The sequence below is a fragment of the Marmota flaviventris genome, chromosome 3 (genome assembly GCF_047511675.1).
Source record: "Marmota flaviventris isolate mMarFla1 chromosome 3, mMarFla1.hap1, whole genome shotgun sequence".
Taxonomy (NCBI): Eukaryota; Metazoa; Chordata; class Mammalia; order Rodentia; family Sciuridae; genus Marmota; species Marmota flaviventris.
In genome coordinates this window covers 8269521-8294124 of record NC_092500.1, presented here as the reverse complement: position 1 = coordinate 8294124, position 24604 = coordinate 8269521, and the positions used below count along the sequence as shown (strand labels likewise).

Below are 24604 nucleotides of genomic sequence, written 5' to 3'. Positions count from 1 at the left end.
CCAGCCCCTCTTTCTTATGATTTAATTCTGGTTTGGGCATAAGTAGAAACAGTTCTAACCAGAGAAATCTGTCATGAGGACAAAGAGATCTTTCCAAACTAAAATAAACTATCTAAATTACACACATACACAATTCCAATACCCATTTCTTTTTTTGTTCCCATATTCTTGTTAAACTTCTCACAGTTCAATCCTCTGATGTGTCAGCACAGAGACAAAGTGACTACTGCACAGTTAAAGGCAGTTCATTAAGCTTTCTTACCAGACTCAGATTGCTGTCATGGGAACTGTCTCCTCTTAAATTTCTGGGCAATTATCAGATAGAAGCAGCTCTTAATCTTCTTGGCTTCCTTTTTAGCCAAGTAAAGGTGGGGGAGAAAGCTCTAGGTCCCATTACCCAAAGCACCATACTTTTTATCCATCATGGACTCTGATCACATATTATTCAGCTTCCCACTAAGATGTACTATTCACCTTCTTGGTTTTATTTATTAAACCTGGTTAGTACAGATATTAGCTATATGGAAGAAAAAAATAAGACCTACTAGATGCAGCTACTACCCTAATGATGCTCCAGGTATTAACAGGAAGAAAAAGTCTGGCGGGGGGGGGGGGGGGGGGGGATAAAAGAAGTTAAAAAAAAGAGAGAGAAATTATATGGGGGTACCATAAAGAAAGATGAGTATGAAAATGTATTTGTGGATGGATGATTCATTTCTTTTATGAGTTATTTTCTTTCTTTCTTTTTTTTTTTTTTATTCATTTGTGCATGCATGTGTATTATGGTGCTGGGGATTGAGCCCAGGACCTTGCACATGCTAGGTAAATACTTCACCACTGAGCTACCAGGAGAGTTAATTTCTAAAATTTAGCCTCATGCTAACTTAAAAATGACCAAGAACAATTTGGGTAATGGGAAGAAAAAAGTTATTCCAAGAATGCAGGGCAGCCTGACCAAATTCAGGGAAGTAACAAGTATCAGTACAGAATGATAACCAGTGCTTTTAAAAGTACGGGTTGTGGGGTTGGGGTTGTGGCTCAGCGGTAGTGCACTTGCCTAGCATGCGTGAGGCACTGGGTTCGATTCTCAGAACCACATACAAAGAAGTGAAAATAAAAGTCCATCGACAACTAAAAAATATTTTTAAAAAAAAGTACTGGTTGAAAAAAAAATGCAATAATTCTGCTTGGTAACCTATAAATGTCTACATTGGTCATAACCAAATTTGATGAAGACAGCATACGGCTATTGCCAAGATGCAATGTGGTTCTAGCAAATTAATTAAGTCAGTTCACTCATGTCTCAGACATTCCAAAATAAAGGAAGAAACCTGTCATTTCCATATTATACCAGAGAGTTCTTCTGAAAATTTTTTGTTTTCTCATATCTGAGAAGTTGCCATGTATATAATCTGTTATTAAGCTTATTTTTTCCAAAATAGCAAAGTATAAATGCATAAGACAAAGGAATGGTAACTGGAATTGATTCTAAGAACAGTTTACCAAGCATTTGCTTTTATAAATCAAATATAAATTTCAGATATATGATTAACAGACACTTGTATAATTCCTCACAATTAGCAAGTACTTGATTTAGGCAGCGTAAATACACATGGTAGATGCTCAGAAATTATTCGGAAATGAATGATTTCACATGAGCTCAAGGGACAACTACCAGGAGAACAAATAACTCCATAAAAATGACTGGAGTTAGAAAACTGCAGGAGGATGAAGGATGGGCCTCCAGAAGGTCCATTATTCCTCCATTCATTCATTTAACAGAAATCTGAAGACCCATTATGGCTCAAGCACTCTAGTCTGCACATGCCTGAGGGAGTAATCAGCTGTTAGGAACTGGCTGACCTCAATCAAATCTGGTAAGCAAACATCTTTTGTGTATGTAGTCCAGAGTGCTGACCTGCATGTACAATCTACATACAATAAAATGCACTTATTTTAAGTGGACAATTTTGGAGAGTTTTAATAAGTATACATTCTCCAGTAACTTACCATCACTCTCAATCAAGAAAAAAAAAAAGAGAGAATTCTATCACCCCTTATGTCCTCTTGCAGTCAATATCCCCACACTCAGACACAGGTAATCACTGATCTAATTTCTTTTTCTTTTTAATTTTTTTAATATTTATTTTTTAGTTTTCGGCAGACACAACATCTTTATTTGTATATGGTGCTGAGGATTGAACCCAGGCATACCAGGTGAGCACGCTACCGCTTGAGCCACATCCCCAGCCCCAATCACTGATCTAATTTCTATCACTATACATTGGTTTTGTCTATTCTAGAACTTCATATGACTTAAATCATACAGTAAGTTCTCTTGTGTCCTTCATCAACATATTTTTAATTCATTCACAGTATGGCAAGTATTAGTAATATATTCCCTTTTTTTCCCTAAATAGTAATCCATTGTTTGTTTTTCCAATTTGATAGCATTTCAGTTGTTTCCAATTTTTTGGCTATTATTAATAAAATTGCTATGAACACTTGCATGGTCTCTTTTTGAACATTAAATTTCCACTTCTCCTAGTAGCAGACTTATATAGTTAAGTATGTATTTAACTTTTTAAGAAACTGAGCAATCTTCTTCCAAAGTGATTGTACCACTTCACACTCCCACCAGCAATATACATCAACTCCAACTGCTCTACATCCTCACCAATACTTGGAGCCATCCTCCTTTTTAAATTTTAGCCACTGTAATGGGTATGAAATGGTATTTCACTATATTTCACTGGTGACAAATTATTTTTGACATTCATAGATATAGATATATATCTCACATATATATTCGTCTGAGAGGGGTCTATTCAAGTCTTTAAATCATTTTTTAATTGGGCTGCTTATCATATTGAGTTTTTGAAGATCTTTTAACATATTCTGGAGGTATTTATGTCTGTAAATATTTCCTCCCAATCTGTGTCTTAGCTTTTCAGTTTCTGACAGTATCTTTTTTGTGGGGTTAGGTTGCCTGATATTGAACCCAGTGCCTCATGTATCTTAGGCAAGCACTCTTCGACTGGCTACAACCCCAGCCTTCTTTTACAATATATTTTTTAAATATTTATTTTTTTAGTTGTAGTTGGGCACAATACCTTTATTTTTTATTTATTCTTATGTGGTGCTGAGGATCAAATCCAGGGCCTCACACGTGCTAAGTGAGCGCTCTACTGCTGAGCCACAACCCCAGCCCCTACAATATTTTTTTTATATATGTTTTTAGTTATAGATGAACACAGTGTCTTTATTTATTTTTGTATGGTGCTGAGGATCAAACCCAGTGCCTCACACATGCAAGGCAAGCGCCTTACCACTGATCTACAATCCCAGTCCTTTTACAATATTTTTTTATGAACAGAAAGTTTTACTTAAATAAAATCCTATCTATAAACATTTTTTAAATATTTATTTTTTAGTTGAACATAATATCTTTATTTATTTATTTTTATGTGGTGCTGAGGATCGAACCCAGGGCCTTGCAAGTGCTAGGCAAGCACTCTACCAGCCACAACCCCAGCCCCTAAACCTTTATTTTTATGGTCAGTGATTCTTGTGCCTTTTAAAGTCTTTCCCTATCCCAAGGTCACACAGATGTTCTCTTAAAAATGTGTCTACACATTTTATGGTTTTTAGCTTGTACATTTAGATCTATGAGTCATTTCAAATAATTTTGTGTAATGTGTGAGATAAGGAACAAAATTCTTTTTTTTTTTTTCTTTTTTGTATGGGTATGAACCCAGAGTACTTAACCACTGAGCCACATGCCCAGTCCTTTTTGTATTTTATTTAGAGACAGGATCTCACTGAGTTGCTCAGGACCTTGCCAAGTTGCTGAGGCTGGCTCTAAACTCTTAATCCTTCTGTCTCAGCCTCCCAAACCACTGGAATTACAGGTGCGCACCACTGCATCTGGCTGAAGATTCATTTCTTGATATACAAATATCTAGGGCTGGGATTGTGGCTCAACTGGAGAGTGCCCATCTAGCACGGGCGGGACCCAGGTTCGATCCTCAGCACCACATAAAAATAAAGGCATTGTGTTGTGTCCATCTACACCAAAAAATAAACATTAAAAAAAAAACAAATATCTAGTTGTTTCAGCGATATTTTGAAAAGATTTTCCATTCCCCTACTGAATTGTTTGGGTTATTGTTGAGAATCAACTGGCCATATATACGTGCACATTTTTCTGGACTCTACTATGTTTCAATGATCCATATATCAATTTTTACACCAATACCACACTGTCTTGATTACTGTGGCTTTGTAAAAATTTTTAATCAGTAGTTTAATTTACCCAAATTTGTTCTTTCTCTTCTAAATTGTTGTGGCTATTGTAGTTTCAATGAGCTTCTTGTGAATTTTAGACTCAGAAAGCCAATTTTTATCCAAAAAAGTCTACTGAAATTTTGATTGGGAACACAATGAATCTTTAGATTATTTAAGAGAGACTAGGGGGCTGTGGATGTGGCTCAAGCGGTAGCGTGCTTGCCTGGCATGCATGTGGCCCGGGTTCGATCCTCAGCACCACATACAAACAAAGATGTAAAATAAAATATTCTCTCTCTCTCTCTCTCTCTCTCTCTCTCTCTCTCTCTCTCATATCACATTTTTTGAAGAAAAAAATGCACAATTTAAAAATTCCAACCAAGCAAGGTATGGTAGCACATGCCTGTAATCCCAAGGACTCAGGAAGCTGAGGCAGGAGAATCACAAGTTGAAGATCATCCAAAACAACTTAGAGAGACCCAGCAATTTAGCAAAACCCTGTCAAAAGAAAAAATTCCAGTAACAAAAAATTAAAATATAAATTCCAACCTGGTGTAGTGGTGTGCACCTGTAGTCCCAGCTACTTGGGAGGCTTAAGGCAGGAGGATCACTTAAGGCCAGAAGTTCAAGACCAGCCTTGGCAACATAGTAAGACTCTATTTCAAAAAAAAAAGGTTTTGGCTTCTCATGAAAAAAATCAGAAGATCAGCATTCTGAACCTACATTCCCATAGGCCAACAATATAAACAAACACATATCTTAGCCGGACACGGTGGCACACGCCTGTAGTCCCAGTGGCTCAGGAGACTGAGACAGGAGGATCATGAGTTCAAAGACAGCCTCAGCAACTTAGTGAGACCCTGTCTCAAACTAAAATACAAAAGGGCTGGGGATGTGGCTTAGAGGTTAAGCACTCTGAGTTCATTTCCCCATACCAAAAAAAAAAGGGACACACCATTTAGATAGAGCATGTACACTCCAATTTGCCATAATTCCTATCAATCATTCACATTCTGATCTACTGAGTTCCATTCATTTGAGGTACTGAAAACTATGAACAGGACAGGGCTTGGGGAAAGAGGAAGGAGCATGATGTGATTAGATCTGCATTTTAAGCTCTGGCTTCCATGTGAAAAATCAAACTGAGGTGGAAGGAGAGAATGGAAGCAGGGAAAACAATTAAATATTCATTTAAATGGTCCTAAAAGAGCATGGTGTAGACTAGTGAAGATGGTTTTAGTGGAGAGGAGGAGAAGGTAACAAATGAGGTAATTCTTATGAAATAATTATCAATTGAAGTTGATATAATGGAAGTAAGAAGAGAGATTTCTGACTTATATAACTAGGTACTCAGAAGTGCCATTTACAGAAATGGACATGTTGGAACCAGAGCAACTTTGGCAGAAGGAAATGAAAATTAAGAGTTCAGTTTGGAATGTAAATTTTAGGATGTCTGTGAGATATCCAAGTGGAGATGGCAAAGTGACTAGTATTCAAAAGAAATGAAGAGGGACTGGGGATGTTGCTCAGTAGCAGAGCATTTGCCTAGCATGCATCAGGCCCTGGAGTCAAACCTCTGCATGACCAAAAAAAAAAAAAAAAAATGGTGGGGGGAGATAATTTAGGAATTGTTGGCAAATAAAGGTGTGTGTGTGTGTGTGTGTGTGTATGTTATTTACAAGCCACAAGGCTGGATGAGATCGCCTAAAGAAAGAGAAAACAAGAGGACTTACGGGTAAGCCTTGAGAAAATCTCACATTAACAAGTTCAGCTAAAAAACAGCTAGCAAAGAAACAGAATGAAAGGAGAAGGGGAACAAACTAGAAAGAAAAACTAGGAACCGGGCATAGTGGCACACACCTGTAATTCCAGCAACGTGGGAGGCTGAGGCCAAACTCAGCAATTTAGTGAGCCCTTCAGAAACTTAGCAAGACCCTGTCTCAAACTAAAAAATAAAAAGGGCTAAGGATATAGTTTAGTAACGAAGAGCTTCAGGGTTCAATTCTCAGTACCAAAAAAAAGGAACAATGTCATGCCAAGTGATCAAATATGTCAAATGCCACTTAACAGGTAAAATAAGAGTAAGAATTCAATTCACATGGGCTGGGAATGTAGTTCAGTGGTAGAGGGCTTGCCTAGCATGCATGAGGTCCTAGGTTGATCCCCAGAAACACAAAAAAAATTTTTCCAAAAAATATTAAACACCTACTACATGCCAAGTGTTATAGTACTGAGAATATAGCCATAAACAAAAACCCCATGATGGTGATTAGTGACAGCAAGTGAATGTCCATGAAGTGGTGGTAAGTCCTCTGAAGGAAAGTGAAATAGGATAAGGGAAACTCAGAATGTCAGGGATTAAAGAATAAAATTGCTTTTATATGCGGCTGGGGTTGTGGCTCAGCGGTAGAGTGCTCGACTAGCATATGCAAGGTGCTGGGTTCGATCCTCAGTACCACATAAAAATAAATAAATAAAATAAAGGTATTTTATTAACTACTACTAAAAAAAATTTTTTAATTGCTTTTTTATATCTGGTAATCTCTCTGATAAGGAGACATCTCAGTAAAGATCTGGAAAAAAAAGAAGGAAGGAAATCATATAAAGGCTTCAGGAGAGAGCTGGGGTTGTAGTTCAGTGTTAGAATACTTGCCTAGTATGTGTGAGGCACTGGGTTCAATTCTCAGCATCACATATAAATAAAGGTTCATCGATATCTTAAAAAAATTAATAAATAAATAAAGGCTCCAGGAGAGAATATTTTAGATAGAAAGAACAACAAGCACAAAGACCTAGCAGATCCAAGAATAGCAAGGAAACCAGTGGGATAGCAGCAGAGTAAGCAAGAGAGTGTGGTAGATCATTAAATTGACTCTGGAGATGTAGAGACTGGATCACAAGAAATCAAGGGAAGAAGCAAGAAATCCAGTTCAAAGGAACCTAATGCACTGATCCAGGCAAGTGATAATAATGATGGTAGAATAGTCAGTTGTATGTCAGTTTGATTAAGGAATAATTCCAGTTATTCAATCAAACATAAAGTATTCTGTGAAGGTATTTTGTAATTAATCTTCATAAGCAGTTGACTTTAAGCAAAGAAGACTGCCTAGATAATCTGGATAGGCTAATTCAATCCCTGAAAGGCTTTAAGAGCAAAACTGAGACTTCTCAGAAGAAATCTTACCTGTGGATGGCAGCTTCAACACCTGCCAAGAGTTCCAGCCTGTCCTTTTTGACAACCTACCCTATGAATGTCACATTTGCTAAGCCAGCCTCCATAATTTTATAAGCCAATTTCTTACAATAAATCCCTTAATATTAAAACTCCTACTAGCTCAGTTTCTCAGGATGAGCCCTACTATACAGATTTTGGTACCTGGAAGTGAGATGCTGCTGTAAAATGTTCTTTAAAAATGTGAAAATGGCTTTGAAATTGAAAATGAAGAAAGGCTAAAAGAATTTTTAGAACCATGATAGAAAAGCCTAGATTGACTTAAACAGATTGTTGGTAGAAATATGGACATTAAAGATGCTCAGAAACAACACAGCCAGGCACCAAGGCCCCAGAGGCACCAATAGCGGGCACCAGGGTTAGGGATGTGAGGAGGTCAGGGAAGCAATTCTGAAACACGACTCAGCAGCCACTTCAAGTGTTGACCAATCTACATTTCACAGAAGACCAAAGCTGCTTTTGCTGCACCATGGAGATCGGTGTACACATCTATAATGTGGAGCTACTGATGGAGAAGGGATATGAGGACCACACGCAGATGGGCAGCATGGGCTGATAGAGGTGCCGCACCACTCCAACCTGCTGGGCAATGGGAGCAGCCCCAAATTCTCAGAGATCTCCATGCTGATCGGAGATGATGCCCAGGTCGGGGAGAATGCCAAAGACAAGCCGGTTCTGGAGTTCACCTTCACCAAGTCAGTGTTGGCTGCATGCATGCACCATTAGAAGATAATGATTATGCCAGGCGCAGTGGCACATGCCTGTAATCCCAGTGGCTCGGGAGGCTGAGACAGGAGGATCAAGAGTTCAAAGCCAGCCTCAGCAAAAGCAAGGCACTAAGCAACTCAGTGAGACCCTGTCTCTTAATAAAATACAAAATAGGGCTGGGGATGTGGATCAATGGTTGAGTTCAATCCCTGGTACCCCTCCCCACGAAAAAAAGAAGATAATGATCATGCTGAGGAACCACATCTATATGTATTCCTTCTCCCAACAATCCCTGAAAGCAGTTTGACACCCAGGACAACCCCAACGGGGCTCTGTGACTCTTCCCAATTTGGAGAAGCAACTACTTATGATCAGGATACAAGTGCAGAAGTCTGTAACTTATGGAGCTGACAAGAACAAAGCATGGTACCTCACCTGCTCTATTCACCATCAATGCACTTCAGAATGACATGGTCTGCATATCCCTGAACCACTCAGACACCTTAACAGACAGGACTTGATCTGGGAGATTCTCAGTTGATATAGAGCACAAAAGATGCTAAAATTAGGAAATTCACTGTTAAGAAAGCACACTCTATGGTCTGGGGCTGGGGCTCAATGGTAGAACGATTGCCTAGCACATGTGAGGCACTGGGTTCACTTCTCAGCACCACATAAAATATAAACAAATAAAATAAAGGTATTGTGTCCATCTATAACTAATAAAAATATTTTAAAAAATAATAAAAGAAAGCCCACTACAGAAAGAAAACCACGGGTGTGGTTGAACCTTTTTATTATTTTTTATTTGTTCTTTTTAGATATACATGACAGTAGAACGTATTTTGACATATCATACGTACATGGAGTATATCTTCCCATTCTTGTGGTTGTACATGATATGGAGTTACATTGGTCATGGTATTCACACATGAACATAGGAAAGTTATGTACATTTCATTCTACTGTCTTTCCCATTCCCATCCCCTCTCCTATCCCTTCATTCCCCTTTGCCTCATCCAATGAACTTCTATTCTTCCCTTCCCCACCTTATCACATATTAGTATCCACACATCGGAGAGAACATTCCACTTTTGGTTTTTAGGGATTGGCCTATTTCACTTAGCATGATAGTCTTCAGTTCCATCCACTTACCAGCAAATGCCATAATTTCATTCTTCTTTATGGCTGAGTAATATTCCATTGTGTATATGTACTATATTTTCTTTATCCATTCATCTGTTGAAGGGCACCACTGTTGGTTCCATTGCTTAGCTATTGTGAATTGAGCTGCTATGAACATTCATGTGGCCATTTCACTATAATACACTGATTTTAAATCCCTGGGATATATGCCAAGGAGTGGAATCACTGGATCAAATGGTGGTTCCATGCCAAGTTTTCTGAGGAATCTCCATATTGCTTTCCATAGTGGTTGTACCAATTTGCAGTCCCACCAGCAATGTATGAGTGGACCTTTCCCCCCACATGCTCGCCAACATTTATCGTTACTTGTATTCTTGATAACTGCCATTCTAACTGGAGTGAGATGAAATCTCAGTGTACTCTTAATTTGCATTTCTCTTATTGCTAGAGATGTGAAGTGTCTGTTCAGTTCCTTTACCCCATTTATTGACTGGGTTATTTTTGAGTGTGTGTGTTAAGTTTTTTGAGTTCTTTGTGTATCCTGGAGATTAATGTTCTATTCTATCTCAGGTGCAGGTGGCAAAGATTTTCTCTCATTCTGTAGGCTTCCTCCTCACATTCTAGATTGTTTCCTTTGCTATGAAGAAGCTTTTAGTTTGATACCATCCCATTTATTAATTCTTGATTTTACTTCTTGTGCTTTAAGAGTCTTGTTGAGAAATTGGGTTCCTAAGCTGACAAGATGGAGATGTGTGCCCACTTTTTCTTCGAGTAGGTTCAGGGTCTCTGGTCTGATACCTAGGTCCTTGATCCACTATGAATTGAGTTTTGTGCAGGGTGAGAGATAGAGGTCTAATTTCATTTGGCTACATATGGATTGGACAATCTTTTACTAGTTCCGAAGAGATTAGGTATGTGACTCATGGATGCCTCAATCAACCATTAGCAAAAGCTAGAAACAGAGATGAGATTATCCAGGAAGGCTCTATGGAAGACCCTCTCATCAATGGCAAGAATTCCTGAGATATACATAGGAAACCTACAAGGTTTCTAAAAATGCTTTATCAGCAGAAACGCTGCTAGCTTAGACTTAAAAGGTCAGAAAATAAATAAAGAAAAGCAGAGCTAGCGGTGTAGCTCAGTGGCACTTGCCTAGCATGTTTGAGGCCCTGGGTTCAATCCCTAACCCTGCCCCCCAAAAAGAAAGAAACAGAAAAGCTCTTGGTCTACATGCAAGAAACAAACTAATAAAACTACTCTGAACTATGAAAAGGAAGAGGAAGAAAATTCTGATTTATGCTACAAGATAGATGAATCTTGAGGACATTACATTAAGTGAAATAACCCAGTCACAAAAGAGACAGTGTGGTGCTTAGTCAAAATCATAGAAATAGAAAGTAGAAAGGTAGTTGCCAGGGGTTCCCAGGAGGGGAGAACAGGGAGTTATTGCATAATGAGTATACAGTTTCAGTTTTGCAAGATAAAAAGAATTCTGGGACAGTGTTGATGATTACACAATAAGAATGTACTTAATGTCACTGAACAGTACACTTAAAAATGACCAATATGATAAATTTTATGTGTACTTCACCACAATATTTTGGGACCTACTCAGCTGCAAACAAATACTACCTTTCAAAAAACAGGAAGCATAATCAAAGAGCAGAGACAGAGCCACAGACTCAGAAGGCAATTTTAAACTACAGAAAGCCTGGTATGGTAGTACACATCTGTAATCCTAGTGGGTCAGAAGGCTGAGGCAGGAGGATCCCAGGTACAAAGCCAGCCTCAGTAATTTAGTGAGGCCCTAAGCAGCTTAGAAACCCTGTTTCAAAATAAGAAATAAAAAGGGCTGGGGTTGTGGTTCAGGGGTTGAGCCCCTGGGTTCAAATCCTGGTATCAAAAAACAAAAATCTTAAAAATAAATAAATAAAAGTAAAGTCACGTATAGCACAGAGATTGGTTCTAGGCATTAAAACTTAACAATTTTCACTGCTACATTTTGACGCTGCTTGGAACCAGTGGTCCATTTATCTGCATTTTCTCTCTTTTGAAATGGGGATATCTATAGCTATTATACTATGCCTGTCCCATCATTATAGTCTGGGAACAGATAACAGATGGTTTAGATGATGATAATTTATATTTTGAGACTGAGGGTAGTTTTTTTTTTTTTTTTTTTTTTTCAGTACTGATGATTGAACCCACAGTCTTCATGAATGACAGGTGAACCTTCTACCACTGAGCCACATTCCCAACCCCTGGAGCTGATGATATTTAGATGAGATCTTAGACTTGAGATGATGCTGCAATGGGTTGAGACTTTCAGGTCGTTAGAATGGGAAAAATGTATTTTAAATACATACATATATATTTTTTAGTTGTAGATGGACACAATACCTTTATTTTATTTGTTTGTTTCCTTTTGTTTACATGGTGCTGAGGAGCGAACCTGGTGCTTCACATGTGCCAGGCAAGCACTCTACCACTGAGCTACAACCTCAGCCCAGATAAATATATTTTTACATGTGAGACAGAAGTGAATCTTTGGAAGTCAAAGAATATACTATAGTAGTCGTCTGAAAAATGGCCCCCAAAAGATATCCACTTCCTAATCTCTGGAACCTATAAATTTTATCTTATGCAAAAATAATTAATTAATTAATTAATTAAAGGGAGATTTTGCAGATTTGATTAAAGATTGTGAGATGGAGGGGATCAGCTTGGTTTATCCAGATAGAACCTACATGCAATCATATCATAAGAAAAAAAGCCAGAACTCTAACAAAAATAAAGGAGAAAGAAATTGGTAAAGAGAGATTTGAAGGTTGAAGTAATGTTACCACAAATCAATGAATGCTAGTAGCCACCATAAGATGGAAAAAGTAAGGAACAGACAGACTCCCCTCTAAAAGTCTCTGGAAAGAATACAGCCTTGGTGACACTTTCATTTTGGCCAAAAAAAAAAAAAAAACTGATTTCACATCTTTAACCTCCAGAATTGTAAGATAATAAATATGTATTGTTTTAAGTCACCAAGTGCATAATAAATATAATAGCCAAAGGAACGTAAACTTACACAGAAAGCCTGGACAAAGGTGATTATAGTGGAGGTGGTAAGAAATGATGAGATTATGGCTATATCCTGAAGACAAAACTAACAGTTATTAACTTGATTCTATGAAGTGGGAAAGAATAAAAAAATAACTGCAAGGTTCTTGCCTGAGTAACCAGAAGACAAGTTAACATTTCACCAAACAAAGGAAAACTCAGGCTCAGCAATATGCAAGTCTGTGATGACCACAATGAAAATTGTTTTGATAGAATTTGGAGTGAGATACCAGATTAGAGAATGATAGAAAGTCCAAACTACTATGTTCTTATCTTTTACTTTGAATACTGTTCTGTTCTCTTTCTGGTTGTTATTCACCTGTTCACTGCCCTTACCTTTACTACTACAGTCTTTTACAGACCAAAGTTCTAATAACAAATTGACAAGTTTTCACAAGAATATATTCAAGGAAATGTAAGCCAAAAGAAATACATTAAGGACACTGCCCTTTAATCTAAGGGAGGAAAGGATTAGGTGAGGGGGTTTCACTCACTCAACAAGTATTTACTGAGCACCTACAAGGTGCCATGACAGGGTCTATGCTGAATGCCAGGAGTACAGCGATAAAAATACAGATATGGTCCCTGGTTTCAAAAAGCTATGACCAGGAATGGTGGTACATGCCTGCAATCCCTGCAGTTCAGGAGGCTGATTAAAAAGGATCTTAAATTCAAGGCCAGCTTCAGCAATGTAGCAAGTACCCAAGCAACTTAGTAAGACCCTGTCTCAAAATAAAGAAAATGGAGGCTGAGGTTGTGGCTCAGTGGTGGAGTGCTTGCCATGTGAGGCACTGGGTTCGATTCTCAGCACCGCATATAAATGAATAAAATAAAGGTCCACTGACAACTAAAAACTTTTAAAAAATGTTTTAAAGTGGGGGGTTAGAAATGTGGCTCAGTGGTAAATTGTTCCCAGGTTAAATACCAAAACAAACAAATAAAAAACAGCTGGGGCTGTAGCTCAGTGGCAGAGCGCTTGCCTTGCACGTCTGAGGCACTGGGTTCAAACCTCAGCACCATATAAAAATAAACAAATAAAATAAAAGCATGTTGTCCATCTACAACTATCAAAACATATTTTTTAAAAAACAGCTTACAAAAAAAGAAAATCAAATAAATACACAATTATTTAATTATGTGACTGTAATTATGTAATTGTATAACTGTGGCTAGTGCTACAAAAGGAATGTTATGGTGGCTATGAACAATTAACATGGGGCCTGGGGCTGGGGCTTAGTGATAGAGTGCTCACATGGCACACGTGAGGAACTGGGTTTGATCCTCAGCACCACAAAAACATAAAATAAAGGTATTGTATCCACCTACAACTAAAAAAAAAATACATTAAAAAAATTAACATGGACTGAATGACTGTTATGTGCTAAATGTTTTACATGAAATTTTATTTAGCTCTCACAACTATTCTATTAGGAAGTGGGAATTCATAAAGATTAATTCCCTTGCCCAAGATCACAGACAGTGAATGGTAGACTTAGGATGAAAAATGGGTGCATTAAACTCCACAACCAATCACTACTCTTTAAATAGTAGAGAAACCTACTATGCTTTCTAAAAACAAAACAGGCACACACCTGTAATCCCAGCTACCCGGATGCTGAGGCAAGAGGATCACAAGTCTGAGGGCAGCATAAAATTAATAAAACCCTGTCTCAAAATTTAAAAAAAAAAAAAATTAAGGGACTGGTGGTGGGGAGAGCATCCCTGGGTTCAATCCCTAGTAATGAAAAAAAAAAAAAAATACCCAGAAAAAGTAGATAGAGAGTATTAAGAAGGTTACAATTTGAGAGTCCCTGCTCTAGAAAGAGCTTTCTATAAGCTCACTTGATGAAGGTGAATTTTGGAGGGTATTCAAAAATCCCTTAACACTCTCCAAATAGAACAAAAGGTTACACTATAATTAACTCAGTTTTATTTAGGCACTCAACAGGTTATCAGACGTGTTGAAAATAAAATGTCATGAATAGCTTGTACAAATTGTACAAGTCATGCCCACTTTTCATATATATTAATTCTGCCAGATTCACCTTCAGAATCAGCTTTCAGGTAAAGGTTTAAAAAAAAAAAAAGTCAATCATGCTACAGTTTCTGACTTAGGAAAATGATTAATCATCTGACTCAACAAATAACAAAGATTCATAACAGGGCTGGGGATGTGGCTCAAGCGGTAGTGCGCTTGCCTGGCATGCGTGCGGCCCGGGTTCGATTCTCAGCACCACATACAAATAAAGATGTTGTGTCCGCCGAAAACTAAAAAATAAATATATATTAAAAAAAAAGATTCATAACAGATATCACAAAAATGAACCATATCATCCTATGAATGTCTACTGAGTAAATGAAATCTTCAGGTTTATTTCATTTTTTTAATAATGCAATTTAAAAAAATTATAGCTGTGGATGGACACATACCTTTATTTTATTTACTTATTTTATGTGGTGCTGGGATCAATCCCAGTGCCTCACACATGCTAGGCAAGCACTCTATCACTGAGCCACAACACCAGCCAGATTTATTTCATTTCAAAATTATTTTATTATGTTCTTGCCTCACTATTCCCATTTAGGACCCCCTCCCTCTGCCCACCAAAAAAAAAAAAAAAAGAAGAAGAAGAAGAACTAGCAACAAAAGACAATGTGAAATAGAACACTAAATCTATAAAACAGTCAGGCATGATGGCAAATACCTGTAATTCCAGCTACTTGGGAGGATGAGGCAGGAGGATCACAAAAAGTTCAAAGCCAATTAGGCAATTTAACAAAGCCCTGTCTCAAAATAAAATAAAAAGGGTTGGGGATGTGGCTCAATGGTACAGCACTTGCCTTATATGCACCAGGCCCTAGGTTCAATCTTCAGTACCTAAAAGAAAAACAAAAAAAAAGAAAAATAGAATATCATTGCCTTTCTTTTTTTTTATTATTATTATTTATTTTTTAGTTATTGGCAGACACAACATCTTTGTTGGTATGTGGTGCTGAGGATCGAACCCGGGCCGCACGCACACCAGGCGAGTGCGCTCCTGCTTGAGCCACATCCCCAGCCCATATATCATTGCCTTTCAATGCCATGACCCTAGGGTATGAATTTGAAATGCTAAAGAGTGAAAGGCTCCAAAATGGAAACTTTAACACAAGCTATTTCTTTTCAGAAAAACTTATTATCACCTATACCAAGGATAGAAAAGAAAATGGCCTTTTAATTTCCAAGTTCTCTTTCCCCACACCGCTACCATTTTTTTAATTTTTTTTTTTTTAATTTTTGTGGGGATTGAACCCAGGGGCATTTTACCACTGAACTATACCAACCAACTCTTTTTATTTTTCATACTGAGACAGGTCTTGCTAAATTGCCTAGGCTAGCCTCAAACTTGGGATTCTCCTGCCTCGAGAGTAGCTGGCATTATAGGCACACACCACCTGGCCCAGCCCACTTCTACCTCTTAAAGGAAATATAACAAACATATAACAAACTCAAAAAAAAAAAAAAAGTAATTCAGTGGGCTGGGGATATAGCTTGGTGATGGAGGGCATGCCTAGCATGTGCAAGGCCCTAAGTTTGATATGGGATACCACAAAATACAAAAATAAGTAGATTATTAAATCCAAAGTTTCAACCATGATAACACCACACTTAACAACAAAAGGCAACATGATATATCCTAAAGTATCACGAGAAGACAACTTTCCAAGTTCCTATAAATCTTGTGATACTGGGCTGGGGATGTGGCTCAGTGATTGAGTATCCCTGAGATCAATCCCCAGTACTAGGGGCGAGGGAGGGGGAGACTTGTGGTACTGAAAATCTGTACAAATTAAACATAATTAAGAGAACTTGGCATTGCTTATACCATTTATATTACAATTAAAAATCTGACTAAAAATTGGGACATTATAGTATGCTCCTATTTGGAAAGTATTTATTGAGCAATTTAAGATGTGGTCATTCACTATTAAGTTTTCCATTTCAGGAACAGCAACAAAATACATTCAAGGAATATTACAAAGAATATTTCAAAAGTTATAACACCTTGATTATTACCACAAAGAATTCTCACCATGACTGACATTTTCATTCACTATGCAAAGACTCTGAATAAGGCACAAACATTTACTAGAGGCAAAAGTTAAGCACCTTATACCCAACATTTCATTAATTCAGACAGATAAGACAGATTAAAAATCCTGTGATTTTTCTAAATTAGTTCTTCTCCAAGCTTTTCAGTCCTCATCTACACAATGTTGCTACCACAAATTGTACAGAGCTGGCATGAGAATTAATGCAGCAGGCACAATTACTATCATAAAGAAGATGCCACTGTTACTTCCCTTTACTTTGTTCCATAATCCTTACAACCACCTCAAGTTGTAAGAATTACCAATTCCATTTTTCAGATGTAGAATCTGAATCCCAAGTTTGAGTAGTGAGCTTATGGCTGCAAACTGGCAATAATCAGAACCCTGATCTATTCATGCTCTAAATCTTTCATTTTTTTAATATTTTATTTTTTAGTTTTAAGTGAACACAATATCTTTATTTTACATTTATGTGGTGCTGAGAATCAAACTCAGTGCCTCATGCATGCTAGGAGAGCACTCTACCACTGAGCCACAATCCCAGCCCCTAGAATTTATTTTTCAATTACACTTCTTTGTGTGTGTGGTACTAGGGATTGAACACAGGGGTATTCTAGCACTGAGATACCTTTTTATTTTGATCAGATTCTCACTAAATTGTTTAGGGCCTCACTAAACTCCCGAGGTTGGCCTTGAATTTATGATTCTCCTGCCTAACCCTCCTTAGTAACCAGTATTACAGGTGGGTACCACTACCCTCAACTTGAAATATAAATATTTACATTGCAGCAAAGATTTTTCAAAGGAACTAAGTCTCCCATAATCCACTAATAATTTCAGAGGACAAATCCTATAAATAGCCCACCTATCTTCAAATTCACTAACAATTCAGACTACACTCCGAAATTTCAAAATGGACTATCCAAATTACTCATTATCAGCTCTCATTTACACCCGGAATGATATCTTACTGCACATTATTAAGAGTGATTGGGGGGCTGGGGATGTGGCTCAAGCGGTAGCACGCTCACCTGGCATGTGTGCGGCCCGGGTTCGATCCTCAGCACCACTTACAAACTAAGATGTTGTGTCCGCCAAGAACTAAAAAATAAATATTAAAAAATTCTCTCTCTCTCTCTCTCTTTAAAAAAAAAAAAAGAGTGATTGGGGGGCTGGGGTTGTAGCTCAGTGGTAGAGCACTTGCACAGCATGCGTGAGACATTTGGTTCAATCCTCAGCACCACATAAAAATAAAGAAAGACATGGTGTCCATCTACAACTAAAAAAAAAAAGAGTGGGAAGCCAATGGACCAGACATATCACAAAAGTAAAAACATGGTATCTGGGGGCTGGGGATGTGGCTCAAGCGGTAGCGCAATCGTCTGGCATGCGTGCGGCCCGGGTTCGATCCTCAGCACCACATACAAACAAAGATGTTGTGTCCACCGAAAACTAAAAAATAAACACTAAAAATTTCTCTCTCTCTCTCTCTCTCTCTCTCTCTCTCACTCACTCTTTCTTTAAAAAAAAAAAAAGATGTTGTGTCCGCCGAAAACTAAAAAATAAATATTAAAAAAAAAAAACATGGTATCTGAAGAAACAAAAAATGAATTTTTTATAACACTCCTCTAAGTATTCTACAAATCTTTCCACTACCATCATCTGAGCCAGCCTCAAACATCTGGTGAGGATATGACGGAGTGAGTCCCTAGATTACCATGGAACCTCAAACCATTTCATTCCTAGTGCTTCTATCCAACAATGAGAGCTCTACTTCAGTGAATGAACTGCAGAACTGAACGCAACTTAAGCAATTAAACCCACTCAAGACACCCTTGGCAGATCAACCAATCTGCTTTAACAGCCATGGGACACCAAGCTCAATTATCTTCTCTCTTTAGATGTGATATATCATTAATATTTTTAAGAATCTCTTCAGTTTTTAAGTAAATGGAATCCATGTGTTTCTGTTGTACAAAATCAGAGATCTGAAACTTTACAGGTATAGAAAGTTCAATCCATTTCTATTTCAAGGGCCATTTCAAATCTTTCATCCTGAAGTATAACCTGAAGAGGACTAATGCCTCTGAACAGTTTATTCAAACTGACAGGGTTTCATGCAATCTGTCTTTTCCATTCCTGTACTCCTGTAGTCCAGATTTAGAAGTTTCTCATAAATTAACTTTCTGTATCTTTTAAATTCCCTCCAGAAGATTTACTTTCCCTTATCTCAGTCACACAGGTTCTCATTCTAGGTATTTTTACTTTGGGTTCTAATTCCACCTTTAAGATCTTTTGAAGCACTAGCACCTTAGGTACTACATCTGGCTAGATCCATTCTACCCACAGAGGACCCAATAACTCAAAGAGAGACAGAAGGTAAGAGGTAACCTTACAAAACAACTTGAATCTTGTTTTCTGTGGAGTTGAGCTAAATAAGGCCACGGGTTCACTCTACTTTACGAAATCAAAATTATCTAGACTAGATGCTTAAATTGGAAAAACACGCTGAAGCAGCAGTGGTTGACATTTAAATACCTCTTTTTGAATACTTGTTATCATCCTACATGCATTCATCTCCCCATTACCCCATGATCAGTTCTATGCTACTACCAAAAACCAATAACCATGGATCATGATAATAATCTTAATGATGGGCATGTAAAGCTGTTCCAAGGACCTTGTATATTTTTAATTTATTTAACCCTCATCACAGCAATATAAAATAGGCACCATTATTTTTCCCATTTTACAGCTAGTGAGTCACAGAGAAGACAACAGCAAGACTATACCAGTCACATAGCCCAAGGTCACATACAGCCAAAAAGAGGAGTCAAGATCCCAATTCCAGTCTGAGTCCAGTATTTATAACTATTTGTCTATCACTCTGATAATGTATCATTTTCTTTAATATCAGAAAAAATGATTCCACTCTCAACTTATACAAAGAGATCAAGTTTTTGTCCTTAGTATCAATGCTAGCCTAGATTATTTAAAATACTTCATGTGAGCTGTCATGCACAGGGCCCTGGGTTCCAATCTCAGCACCACAAAAAATAACAATATGAGCTGGGATTGTGGGCTCAGTGGCAGAGAGCCCGCCTCGCATGTATGAAGCACTGGGTTTAATCTCCAGCATTACATGAAAATAAGTATTTATTGTTGTCTTAATCACTAACTTTTGAGATAATATGTTACACAGCAATAGTATATAGTCATTCCCCAAAAACTATAAACCCCTTGAGAGCAGAGACTACCTTCCTTGATTTTCAAAACTCCATTGAGAGCTGAAGTTCTGTGGTAGCATACTTGCCTAACATATACCAGGTCTCAGGTTCAATTCCATCATTGAAAGGAAAACAAAAACAAAAACAAAAAAAAACCCTCCTTAGGCCTTTGACGTAAATACTGCCCATATTTGCTAAATTGCATCTGTGGGCCATTCCCCTTCCTCAAGGTCTCCTTTCTTCCAACATATGTCATTTATAAACTACTCCCCATGCCTACCTAAGTATACCACATCATCTACCATTCATCAATGTCCTCCTTTTTCAATGACCTTCTGAAATACAACCTTCTGACCAAAGTCTTTTCTCAGCAAGAGATGGAAATGTCACTTAAGTCAATCAGTTCAAGCATATATTTCTCAAATATACAGACGTGTGTGTGTGTGTGTGTGTGCGCGCGCGCGCGCGCGCTTGGGGAAGGAGCTACCAGGGATTGAACCGAGGGGCACTTAACCACTGAACCACATCTCCATCCCTATTTATTTATTTATTTATTTTTGTTGAAATAGAGTCTCACTAAGTTACTGAGGCTGGCCTCAAACTTGCCTTCTGTCTAACTCGGTCTCCCAAATTGCTGGGATTATAGGTTTGCACCCACTCCACCCAGTTCATGATTATTTTATATTTAACAAATATTTATTGAAGACCTACTATATCCCAAAATGAGCCCGGGAGTTTCAGATAGTCTGAGCAACATTCTTCTCTTTTTTTAATTTTATTGGCAAGAGGGTCTTGCTATGTGGCCAAGATTGGGCTTAAAATCAAAGATTCTGCTGCCTCAGACTCCCTCAGAGTAGCTGGTTATAGGCATGTGCTATGACATCCAATATAGACCAAGCAACATATTGAGGCCCAATTACTTAACAAAAGAAAGAAATATCCTTGCTCTTGGAAAACTTAGAGTCTAGTTTTCTGTTTTTTAGTTTGTGTGCTTTTTTTTTTTAAGAGAGAGAATTTTAATATTTATTTTTTAGTTATCGGCAGACACAACATCTTTGTTGGTATGTGGTGCTGAGGATCGAACCCGGGCCGCACGCATGCCAGATGAGCGCGCTACCGCTTGAGCCACATCCCCAGCCCAATGTGCTTTTATTTTTAATATTTATTTTTTAGGTGTAGATGGACACAACACAATGCCTTTATTTTTATGTGGTGCTGAGGATCGAACCCAGGTCCTGCCCATACTAGGGGAGCGCTCTACTACTGAGCCACAATCCCAGCCCCTGTGTGCTTTTTTTTTTTTTTTAAGACAATGTTTCACTAAGTTGCTGAAGTTGGCTTTGAACTTGTGATCCCCTGCCTCAGCCTCCTTAGTCACTGGCATTATAGGCATGTGCCACTGCGCCTGGCTTAATACAAGTTCTTCCTAAAGTGTTCTAAATGTAATAACAATCTTTGTTAATACAATTTCAAAATTCTAATTTCCCCATTATAAATTAGCCACATCTATTAAAAAAATTTTTTTGGTGCACATAAACATAAGCTGCAGTTGCAAGAAAAAAGTGTCTATTTAACAAATTGTAAAGTGCCCAGTTTAGAATCTGTATGTATCAATATCCTCTACTTTAAATAAATGTGCCTATAGGTCACACTTTGTCGGAAATAATAGACAATTTTTATTATACATGCCTTAGTGCTTCTAAATCAAATATAAAACATTTATTTTGCAGAAAGTACTATTTAATAGATGTAGTAAAATAATATTAGAACATGGGTAGAACTTTCTACCCTCTTTTCTATTTATTTCCACAATGCACTGTTAAAAGGAACAGGGCCAGGCACAGGAGGCAGGAGGATTGCAAGTTCAAGGCCAGCTTGGGCAACCTATCTAGACCATATCTCATTATGAAATTTTTAAAAAGGCTAGGGCTGTAGCTCAGTGATAGAGTGCTTCCCTAGCTTGTGTGAGGACCTACACTTTTAGGTCAGAGATTAAAATCCTGGCTGTCACTGTGTAACGCTGGTTGAATTATTTAACCACTCCAAGTCTATTTCCCTATCCTAAAATAGAGGTAAATTGATTTTTGTTTTGATTAAAAATACATTAAAAGCTTGGCCTACTAATTGTTACAGTGGGCATCAAGAAATGTTGTTTTCCTTCCCCTTCCCCCAGGGTTATAACTGCTATCAGATTTGTCAAGAACCTTTCCAAGCTTAGTGATTTATACTTGGAATGATCTTCATCTCCTTCATCTGAGTTAAGACTCAACTCAGGCCCCATCTTCTATGAAGCCTTCACATAAGTCCGAAGGAAAAATTCTCTTGAGTCTCTCCTACAATTCTGCATTTGCACCTAGATTTCATTTCAGTTGTTACAATCATCTGTCACTTTCTATTAAACTGTGAGCCCTTGTGAGCAGGGTTCATGTCTCACCTATCTTGATAATACCAGCTTAGAAAAACACCTGACACATTACAGGCCTTCAACAAAATTTGCAGAATGAATAAATGAAGTCATTACTTAAGAAGTTCCCATAATTACTCCTGGATGACCCAAACTTTATGGTTTTGCCCTTTATGGACTAAGATGCTCTTTTATACTGTTTTAATCTCTCCTACATAGCATTTAGCAGAGAACTAAGGATATGGAAAATCTGCAATAAATACTTTTGGATAATGGGATGCATATTACACTTCCATCTCTCATGATTTAACTATATTAAATATACCCTAGGGCTGGAGATGTGGCTCAAGCTGTAGCACGCTTGCCTGGCATGCATGCAGCCCGGATTCGATCCTCAGCACCACATACAAAGATGTTGTGTCCGCCGAAAACTAAAAAATAAGTATTAAAAAATTCTCTCTCAAAAAAAAAAAAAAATATATATATATATATATACATACACACACATACATACACCCTAAGCTGGGCACAGTGACTCATGCCTGTAATATCAGAAACTCAGGAGGCTGAGATAGGAGGATCCCAAATTTGAGGTTAGCCTTAGCAACTTATCAAGGCCCTCAGCAACTTAGCAAGACCATGTCTCAAACTTTAAAAAATAAAACAGACTGAGGATGTAGCTCAGTGGTAGAGCACCCCTGAGTTCAATCCCCTGTACAAATAAAAAAAAAAAGAAAAAGAAAAAAAGTATCCAATGGATGTGACTTTGGGAAGCCCTTTTAAACAGGGGCTCCTTACTGGAGAATGATATTGGCCAAATTATACTGTTATATTTTGTGTACATGAGCATATGTAACAACAAATCCAACCATTATATACAACTATGATGCACCAATAAAAAATTAATTTAAAAAATAATAAGCACGGAGTCTTCTTTAATTGTATTGACAAAGAACTAAAGCAAACACTAGAGCTAGACTCCAAACACTTTTTCATTGTCTTATGTTTTGTTATTGTTACTGTTATTGTTGTTTGATTTGCTTTGGGTGGAAGAGGATTACTGGGAATTGAACCCAGGGGAGTTTTACCACTGAACTATATTCCCGGTCCTTTATAGTTTTAATTTTTAGACAGGGTTTAGCTACGCAGTTGAAGGCCTCACTAAATTGCTGAAATTGGACCTGAAGTTGAGATCCTCCTGCCTCAGCTGGGATTATAGGCATGTACTATCACACCACCTCATTCAGCTCCTTGCCTGTTTTTTGATGAAATCAATAAAGGTTTGCTTCTTTCTAATTATTTCATTAAGAAACTAAGTATTCCTCATAATCCCAGAGAATACGGAGACTGAGGCAGGAGGATCCTGAGTTCAAAGACAGTCTCAGCAACTTAGCAAGGCCTGAAGTAACTTAGCAAGACCTGTCTCTAAATAAAAAGAGACTGGGGAATGTTGCTCAGTGGTTAAGCACCCCTAGGTTCAACACTTTAGTACAAAAAAAGAAAAGAAAGAAAGAAACTAAGTAAAGTCCTCTGATTTACTATGAAAAATAATGCAAATAACATTAGGCAAAATTAATAACTTTCAGCCAAAGGTTTCCCACCCTGCAGTCATGGGGCTGTGGGCCAGCTGGCTGTACCACCTCACCCCCTGGGACACAGCTGCTTTTCAATAGTGAAACTGCTTAAGTGAAAGCAGGATTGGGGAGGGGTTCTAAAATAAAACACTTAAGTTGAACTTCTGACTGAATACAAAGCTTTGGCTTCATGTAGAAAAGAGATTGAAAGACTTCAAACACTGGCAACCTAGGGACATTCCAGACATCTTATGGGTTTAAAAATATGTAAAAACACATGAAGCGTAGGTGTAATTTCATTATTATACTTAAGTGACGTATTTCACATTCCTGTATACACACACTTCATACCAAGTATACGCTAGCGAGCTGTAAACTGTCCACCAAACTGCCCTTTAGTTATATGTCATAAGCAGGGACAAAACGAGAGAAATCCCAAGGCGGCCAGGTTGGGCTAGTGCTTAAACACACCCTGGGCCTATCAGTTTTTCGCAACATCACAACGGCAAGCATTTCTTGGAACCTTACTATGTGTCAAGCACCATGTCGAACATATTATGTGAATTCTTTCATTTAATACTTAGAACAACCTTATATGACAGGTACTACTATTATCCCCATATCTCAGATGAGAAAAACTGAGACTCAAAATTACACGAGTAGCAAGAGGCAGATCTGGAAGTCTCAACTAAAGCTCCAGCCCTAGCCACGACACAGAGTACCAGTGCTTTCTCATGGTAAGGGGTGGCAGGGCAGACAAGAGATGATCCAAGTGTCCTAACAGACAAACGTTCTAGAAACAAAACATTTTCCTCATGCCCAT

The 24604-nt window shown here is 37.9% G+C and overlaps 1 pseudogene; it reads left to right on the top strand.

The window, feature by feature from the left end:
• The first annotated feature begins 7635 nt into the window (after positions 1–7635).
• On the top strand, positions 7636–8748 carry LOC114088442 (WD repeat domain phosphoinositide-interacting protein 4 pseudogene; annotated as a pseudogene).
• Positions 8749–24604: the final 15856 nt, after the last annotated feature.